Below are 10,000 nucleotides of genomic sequence, written 5' to 3' on the forward strand. Positions count from 1 at the left end.
TAAACACAGAGCCTTTGATGTCAGCATAAATAAAACAGCAGACCTAGTTTTTGTATAAACCGACACAGCGTAATCATGTATTGGAACTTTCTAAATGTTAATTCTTACTACATGGTATTCCCAGTTCTTTCCTGTGTTGAGAATTAGGTTACGTATTCAGCTCGCCGCTGAATTAACCAGCGTTCGATCCCCGAACCAGTTAAGGAGTGATACGGTCATGTATCGATTATGCCCGTTACCTCAAGAACTTAATTGTGTACAGGGTTGTAATGCGACTCTGTGTGTGTGTAAGATATATATATATATATATATATACATATATATATATATACATATATATATATATATATATAGAGAGAGAGAGAGAGAGAGAGAGAGAGAGAGAGGTGTAATGATAGTTCCCCTGTATACGAGTAAAAGTAAATTAACAATTTTGTTGGAATATGACTAAATAGTATCCCAGGTTATGTGTGTGGTATGATTTGGATGGCTAAAGTAAAGGTGATAAAAGAATAACAAGTTCACAGAAAGAGGAGGATTTGCTTTGTAACAAGTTGGAGTATTAGGCCGGGAACACACTAGCGACTCTGTGGCGCCACAAAGCCACAGCATCGTGTGGCGGGGATGTGGTCTCCCATAGGATTCCATTGTTTTCAAGTTTTGCCGCGCAAACTAGCGACTGTGGCTCTCTCTCGCTCAGCTTTGTGGCGCCATAGAGTCGCTAGTGTGCTCCCGGCCTTAATGTAAAACGACGTATATGATATACATGGATCCTAAGAAGCCATAATAAAATCGGAAGAAAGGTAATGTAATTGAAAGTAAGGTTTTTATGAAAAGTGGATCTTGTTAGAATATGAATTAGGGAAAAGGAATGGTTTAATTTAAAACATGAGAGATATGTGATACTGAATGGACAAGAGTGATGTTATGGCAATGAAACAATCTCCAATAGATTTAGCAGCTTTGAGAACAAATCCCTCAGAAGGATATTGGGAGTTAAATGGCAGGACAGGATTAGAAAGGAAACTAGTAGTTTACTCGAGTACCATATGTGGATGAGATCAAGATGAGGGGTAGATGGAGATGGTTTGGGCATGCTCTTCGCACTCCTCAAGAGAGATTAGCTCACTAAACGTTTAGCTGGGCTCCACAGGACGCTAGAAGAGCTGGAAGACCCAAGCTTACATGGCTTATGACTGTGAAACGTGAAGTAGATGATGATTAATGAAGAAGTATTGAATTAAAAGCCCAAGATAGAGACGACTGGCGAAATCTAACCGAGGCCCTTTGCATTAGTAGGCGTAGGAGGAGATGATGATGAATTTAAAAATGGGAGTGAAACAAGGGTGTGTTATAATTTCAGAGGAAAAGTGATGCCATAAGTTGGAAGACGGACAGGAAATGTTTGGGAAAAGAAAGAATAGAATTGTATATTTGCATGTTAAGGATAATGAACCAAAACTGTTATATGTATTGAAACCAGCATACAAGAGGAGAATGTTGCTAGTAATGTGACTGAGAGTCATGTAGTGAAGGTAAATGAAAACAAGACGATGGAATTAGTGATTAAATGGAAGCAGTTGAATTGTATAGGAAATTGGGACCTAATAATTGAATTGTATAGGTAATTGGGACCAAATAATTGAATTGTATAGGTAATTGGGACCTAAAAATTGAATTGTATAGGTAATTGGGACCTGATAATTGAATTGTATAGGAAATTGGGACCTAATAATTGAATTGTATAGGTAATTGGGACCAAATAATTGAATTGTATAGGTAATTGGGATCTAAAAATTGAATTGTATAGGTAATTGGGACCTGATAATTGAATTTATAGATAATTGGGACTTAATACAAGTTGTAATGGTAGGATCATCCAATGTTAAGTTATGATGGCCTGTTGGTAACGTCCTTGCCTTGTGATCGCCAGGCTTGGGTTCGAGTCCCGCTCAAACTCGTCAGTTCCTTTGGTCGCTGCAATCTAATCATCCTTGTGAGCTAAGGATGGGGGTTTGTTGAAGCCTATTGGTGTATCTGCTGAGTCATCAGCAGCCATTTCCTGGCCCTCCTTGGTTCTAGCTTGGGAGGAAAGGTAGCTTGAGTGCTGATCATACTTTTACATGGTCAGTGTCTAGGGTATTGTCCTGCTTCATAGGGCAATGTCACTGTCCCTTGCCTCTGCCAATGAGCGGTCTTTAAACCTCTAAACCTGGATCAAGGAAGATGTGGTTTAGCCTCATTAAAACTTTAGAGCCTCATTCTGTAGGCCCTTATTTTGCACCGCATTGTCAGCACTATTTATTATGCCTTTGTCTGTCATAAGACGTATTCAATATCCGGGTAATTATACACCCTTCAGTCCTCTATAATGAAATATACTTGTAGTATCCTTCATTTTATTAAATTACGTCTAAATATGTCGGGAGATACACACACACGCAAACACACATTCAATCCTTCTCACCCCTCCCGCTTTCCTAACTATAACCCGCTGGTTCGGCTATTTGTGAGAGACTGTGGTTTGCGAGTGTACCTCTCGGGGTAAGAAAAAAAAATATACATATATACAGTATATATATATATATATATATATACTGTATATATATATATATATATGTATGTATATATATACATATATATATATATATATATATGTATGTATATACAGACACTTTATTATTATTATAAAAGGGAGATATAATTTAATAACATTTTCACAAAATAAGTAGAACCATAACCATATATCATTTGAAAATAAATTCCTTCGGCTATACGAACTTGGACCGAAACTAGTATAGAAAGATATCCCCCCAAAAAGTGATCGTTGGAACTAATTTATTCACTCGGGCAACGGATCGAAAGGGTTAATGGCCACTGTCTTACTGCCTTTGTGAGATAAGGATTGGTGTTTGAGGGGGGTCCCATAGGTCTACCTGCTGAGTCATTAGTTTTTAGGAGTTAATGAGTGCAATGACCTCTACTTTGTCTCTTTCTCCATTATTATTATTATTATTATTATTATTATTATTATTATTATTATATTATTATTATTATTGTTGTTGTTGTTGCTATAATAATAATAATAGTAATAATAATATTTATTATTATCATTATTGTTATCGTTGTTATTATTATTGTTATTATTATTATTATTATTATGTTATTGCTATTATTATTGATATTATTATTGTTGTTGTTATAATAATTATTATTATTACTATTATTATTATTATTTTGATTATTGTTGTTATTATTATTATTATTATTATTATTATTATTACTACTACTACTACTTGCTGAGCTAAAACCCTAGCTGGAAAAGCAGGATGTTATAAGGCCAGGGGCCTCAACAGGGAAAATAGCCCAGTGAGGAAAGGAAACAAGAAAAAATAAAATAATTTTAAGAACAGTAACAACGTTAAAATAGATATTTCCTATATAAACTATAAAAACTTTAACAAAGCTAGAGGAAGAGAAATTAGACAGAATAGTGTGCCCGAGTGTACCCTCAAGGAAGAGAACTCTAACCCAAGACAGTGGAAGGCCGTGATACAGAGGCTATGGCACTACCTAAGACTGGAGAACAATGGTTTGATTTTGGAAAGTGTGGGTTCTTTTAATTAGTTGTTTGTGTAGTCTATGTGGGGTAAAAATAGTAAGTGAAAGTGAAGGGATGAATCAGAGTTTTTTTGTATATTTTGTGGTCATGTGGAAAGAATGGGAGATAATGGGTTTATAAAAAGGATGGATAATTCACAAGCGTCAGGAAGGAACAAGAGAAGCAGATCTGGAAAGTCCTTGATAATGAGGTAATTAAAAGGAAGGGAAGAACAAGAGAATGTGATATCAGGAGTTGGTGAAAAAAGTGTTTTAGATTAAGGTTACTGGCCCCATGCCTTTCTCGCCCGTCCCTCCCCCCCCCCCCCGCTACCTGCAATCCACCATAGTCGACTGCCTCCCACATACTTCAGTGCTTAAATAAACAGAGGCCCAATTTGATATATGTTAAATAAATCTGCTTCGCTAAAAGATTGGATTGGTGCCTTGACCTCCTGCTTTTTTTATAATAAGAGAGAGAGAGAGAGAGAGAGAGAGAGAGAGAGAGAGATTTGAGATATGATGAGCTGAAAGTTACATTCGAAGCTTAACAGATTAATATCTAATTTATGACTTCTATAGAAGCTGTTACATATACTCTCCGTTATGAGAGAGAGAGAGAGAGAGAGAGAGAGAGAGAGAGAGAATAGGATTATAATGCATTTCATTTTTTAATTTGGGTCTCATGAGAAAATTCCTTTGGTCGCTGCAACCTCACCATTCTTGTAAGCTAAGGATGGGGGATTTGGGGGTAGCCTGTAAGTCTATCTACAGATGAGAGAGAGAGAGAGAGAGAGAGAGAGAGAGAGAGAGAGAGAGCATAGGATTATCGTGCAATTATTTTCTTATAAATATGGGTGTCTCATTACTAAATTACTTTGGTCGCTGCAACCTCACCATCCTTGTCTTCTAAGGATGGGGGGTTTTGGGGAGACTATAGGTCTATCTGCCGAGTATCAGCAGACAGTGCCTGGCCCTCCTTGGTCCAAGTTTGGGTGGAAATTCAAATACTTTTTGTCAATGATTAATCGCTGCAGAAACTACTGAGGAAGCCAACCATGACGATTGCCTGTGAGAAATTCTGTTTTAGAGATGAAAAGACACAAGACATCCGTGTTTAATTGTTGCAAGTGTGTGACAGTCTTGATTCAGGGGACGAAAGAGAAATCCCATGGCAGTGACTGGCATTTTTAGAGTTTAGGTGCTAAACTTTCAAAGAAAGAACTGCAAAAGAAATGTTGATATGACCATTTATAGAGCTTTTATATGAAATATGTTTTCTTATTTTCTCCATAAAAGGAGAATATTATCACTAGAATACAGAAAGAAGAAACAGGGAATTATATGTTTTTTTTTCTGATTCCTCCAGAACAAGACAAATAATACAACACATAGTTTTACACAACTCAAAAAAACAATTTACCCACCTTTTATATATATTTGAAATATTTTTTCTTATTTTCTCCATAAAAGGGAAAAAATTATCACTAGAATACAATAACAAGAAACAGGGAAGTATATAAGGTTTTTTTTCGATTCATCAAGAACAAGACAAAAAAAAATTATAGTTTTACGCAACTCAAAAAAGAAATTTTTTTATGAGCATATACCCACCTTTTATATATTTGAAATATTTTATCTTATTTTCTCCATAAAAGGAGCAAATTATGACTAGAATGCAAAAACGAGAAACAAGGAATTATATGTTTTTTTTTTATTCCTCAAGAACAAGACAAATAAATTTTTTTTTATAGTTTTACACAACTCAAAAAAAAAAATAAAAATAAAAAGTGGACAAATTATCACTAATACACAAAGACAAGAAGCAGTGATTTTTTTTTATTTTTATATATACAACTCATCAAAGGCTGTAGAAATGGCAATTTTTTACGTAACTCGCCCAAGAATATAAAATACTGGAACTTTTCCCTGAGAAACTTGAGATGAGAAAGGAAACATTATTTCAAAATTTATTCCAGGTATTATTATTATTATTATTATTATTATTATTATTATTATTATTATTACTAGCTAAGCTACAACACTAGTTGGAAAAGAAAGATGCTATAAGCACAAGGGCTAATTTGATCCTTTAAGGATATCCTTTAAATTTAAGGGTGGGTTAGTGAGCTAGTGGTTTAAAGGCTCAGGAATGTCTAGGACCCATGCTAGGACCAAGGAGTGCCATGCAATGGCTGCTGATAACTTAGCATATAGACTTATAGGCTCCCCCTAACCCCCCATCTGTATCTCACAATGATGGTGAGGTTACAATGACCAAAAGAACTATCGAGTTTGAGCGGGACTCGAACCCCTAGTCTGGCGATCACCAGTGAGGGATGTTACCACATTGGCCACCACAAAGGGCGAAAAAGTGTCATTAGAGTGTTATCTAAAGAGATCTTCCAAATGAATAAATTGGTCATTTTCTGTGACGAGGCTACAAAATTATGTACATATTAGATAGGGGTTTAATGAAAGCGTGAAATAATTTCACCGAATAAAAGCCTATTTTATGTACTGGTAATAACACAGTCTTAATTATCCACATGCTAATGATGGGGTATTATATTATAAAATTAACTGTAATTAGCAACGAAAACATAATATCTATTATTCTGTAATTAACAGAATCAGTTATAACATAACACTGGCTTCTCGGAAGAATTCCAATGACTAAGTGGCGAAACAAACTGTGATGCTCCACATCTTTAAAGGTAACTCATGAATGGCAGAGGCAAAGGACAGGATAATCTCCTAGAGGCAGGACAATGCCCTAGAGATTGACCATATATACATATGATCAGCGCCAAAGCCTCCTCTCCACACAAGCTAGGACCAGGGAGGGCCAGGTAGTGGCTCCTACAGGTATAGGCTCCCCCAGACACTTACCATCACCTACCTCCCTAGCTCACAAGGATGGTGAGGTTACAGATAGAGTTTCAGCCTGACTGGAACTCCTGTCCAAGGGATTGCTAGGCAGGGCATTATCCAGAGAGTAATTAAGTTAATTCTATTTTTTCCTTAAGTGATGTACACTAACCAACCTGCTGAGGTTTGACTGAAATAACTTCCTGCACTGATAAGTAAATATTAAAAAAAGTAAATAAATAAACAAATCTTTAAAAAGTTGCATTTTCTGGTGCTTCCTGGTTCATTATATAAAAAAAGAATATCATCTGTTCTGTAGGCATGGTCGAATTTATAATTACGCTTACAATATATATACATATATATATATATATATATATATATATATAATATATACACAGTATATATATAAATATATATATATAATATATACACAGTATATATATAAATATATTTATAATATATACACAGTATATATATAAATATATATATAATATATACACAGTATATATATAATATATATATATATATATATATATATTATATACACATATATTCATATATACATATATATATATATATATATATATATATATATATATTTTATATACACATATATTCATATATACATATATATATATAATATATATATATATATATATATATATATATATATATATACACTGTACCTTTTCTGAATAGAGATATCATAACATTGTGAAAGGGATTGAGCATCGCCATGATCAGCAAAGCTCTCCAGACGGGGCCACCCATACTTGGTTGGTTTGCTGTGAGCGATTATATAAAAATCTCCCACCATCACCAATCCGCACAGGCCAGCGTGGTGATGAAAACTGGCCTAAACCCAGACATGAATTGACATGTCTGACGCCTTTGTCCTGCAGTGGACTAGAGACGGATGCACTTTTTTATTATTATTATTATTATTATTATTACTAGCTAAGCTACAACCCCAGTTGGAAAAGCAAGATGGTATAAGTCCAAGGGTTCCAACAGGGAAAAATATCCCAGAGAGGAAAGGAAAAAAGGAAATGAATAAACGATATAAGAAGTAATGAAACATTAAAATAAAATATCTTAAAAAACATTAACAACATTAAAACAGATAATTCATATATAGACTATAAAAACACATATCAGCCAGTTCAACTAAAACATTTTCTGCAAGTTTGAACTTTTGTTTTTATATATACATATATGTATATAAAATAACCTACGGAGAGAGAGAGAGAGAGAGAGAGAGAGAGAGAGAGAGAGAGAGACTAGCTGGAACCCAGAAGGAAATTATTTCCAGGATTCTGTATACTGAACGGAGTTGGAAGGACGATCTTGAATGGAGCGTCAAGGAGAAATGATGATGATGATGAGGTAGAGAAGAAGAAGAAGAAGTAGGAGGAGGAGCAAGGATAAACTCCCCGGAGTGAGAAGTGTGCAACCCTTTGTCTGAAGGTCACCTTGATTAGCTAAACGGAAAGCGGAAGACGTGGGTGGCTCTAGCTGGTGTTGAAGAATAGGGTTTATTTTCGTCCATTCTTTCGTTTTACAGTATTGTTATTTGTTATATATTACCTCTATACTTATAGTCAATTTTTTATAGCGTGGCAGATTTGCACCAACTCGCCGTGGGTGCCCCTTTAGCTCGGAAAAGTTTCCTGATCGTTGATTGGTTGGATAGGGTAATTCTAACCAATCAGTGATCAAGAAACTTTTCCGAGCTAAAAGGGCACCGCTACGAGTCGGTGCAAATGCGCCTCATTAAAAGAAATTGACTATAGATAATCTCGTTTATATGGTGTCAATAGTCGAGAAGTGTATGAAAGAAAAACTGTGGATGTTTATAATTCACTGCAATTTTCATAAGGTTGTCATATTAATGCTTAATGCTGGCAATAAGTTATAAAAAGAATACCCTTTATAATAGGGTGTATTTCATTCATTCTTTCGTTTTACAGTGTTGTCATTTTTGTTATATATTACCTCTATATACTTAAGTAATCTTTTTTATTTGATTCCAGTATTTGAGAATTTTGTAAATGAAAAACAGTGGATGTTTATCAATTGCAAACATTTTTTAGTGGTAAAAGCATAAACTGAATTTTAATAAGTTGACTTCATTAAATGTCTTCGTACAGTCATTAGTGTTAATGGACCACAAGTCCTCGAGATTATAGAAATATGCAGGAACCATTTATGAAACTTGATTAAGGTCAGATTCCATAGTCTTAACACACTAATGTTAGAATTGATAATTGCAGAGTGACGCATGTCATTATGATAAATATATATCGCTGACTATTCTATCCTTTCTAGACAAAGTTATCAGAAAAATATTGGTAACGTCTCTGACTGGTGAACGCCAGACTTGGGTTCGAGTCCCGCTCAAACTCGTTAGTTTCTTTGGTCGCCGCAATCTCACCATCCTTGTGAGCTAAGGATGGGGGGTTGGGGGAGCCTATATGTCTATCTGCTGAGTCATCAGCAGCCATTATCTGGCTCTCCTTGGTCCTAGCTTGGGTGGTGAGGGGCTTTGGCGCTGATCATATGGATATATGGTAGCCAGACTTGGGTTCAAGTCCTGCTGAAACCCGTTAGTTTCTTTGGTTGCTGCAATCTCATCATCCTTGTGAGCTAAGGAGGATGGTTTTGGAGAGCCTATATGTCTATCTGCTGAGTCATCAGCAGCCATTGCCTGGCCCTGCTTTGTCCTAGCTTAGGTGGAGAGTGGCTTGGGCGCTGATCATATGCATATATGGTCAGGCTCTAGGGCATTGTCCTACTCGATAGTGCAGTGTCACTGTCCCTTGCCTCTGCCATTCATGAGTAACCTTTAAACCCCACCGTTAAGGGGTCGGTTGCCTGATGCGCCCTCTCCAATGCCTTCTATCCTCTTCCACCAAACCTCTTCTCTTCATATCAAAGAATCTTTGCGATTAAATTAAGAACAACACAAATAAACCTATGAGAGACAAGTGGAGATACGTGAGAATTGTTTAGACAAGCTAAAGTTCAAACTTGCAGCAAATGTTTTTATGTTGAACAGGCTGACGTAAGTGTTTTTATAGTTTATATATGAAATATCTGGTTTGATGTTATTACTGATTTTAAAATATTTTGTTTTAATTGTTCATTATTTCTCATATTTATTTATTTCCTTATTTCCTTTTCTCGTTGGGTTATTTCCACTGTTGGAGCCATTGGGGTTATAGCGTCTTGCATTTCCAACTAGGGTTGTAGCTTAGATAATAATAATAATAATAATAATAATAATAATAATAATAATAAGTCTTGCTTTTCCAGCGAGGGTTGTAGCTTAGCTAATAATAATAATAATAATAATAATAATAATAATAATAATAATGATAATAATAATAATGATAATAATAATGATAATAATAATAATAATGATAATAAGTCTTGCTTTTCCAACTATGGTTGTAGCTTAGCTAATAATAATAATAATAATAATAATAATAATAATAGTCTTGCTTTTCCAGCAAGGGCTGTAGCT

General features: G+C 35.1%; 1 protein-coding gene and 1 long non-coding RNA gene across 4 annotated transcripts in view; one reads left to right on the forward strand and one right to left on the reverse strand.

Annotated features, from left to right (window-relative positions):
- The window catches only part of LOC137615161 (uncharacterized), a 179,809-nt gene extending 171,762 nt beyond the window's left edge, over positions 1-8,047 (forward strand). Inside the window, exon 4 of the long non-coding RNA XR_011039168.1 lies at positions 7,787-8,047. This is a non-coding gene — a long non-coding RNA (uncharacterized lncRNA). The remainder of the gene's footprint in view (positions 1-7,786) is intronic.
- Positions 1-10,000, reverse strand: part of LOC137615157 (phospholipid-transporting ATPase ABCA3-like) — a 503,547-nt gene that overhangs the window by 122,483 nt on the left and 371,064 nt on the right. The window lies entirely within an intron of this gene.

Source organism: Palaemon carinicauda, chromosome 21 (genome assembly GCF_036898095.1).
Source record: "Palaemon carinicauda isolate YSFRI2023 chromosome 21, ASM3689809v2, whole genome shotgun sequence".
Taxonomy (NCBI): Eukaryota; Metazoa; Arthropoda; class Malacostraca; order Decapoda; family Palaemonidae; genus Palaemon; species Palaemon carinicauda.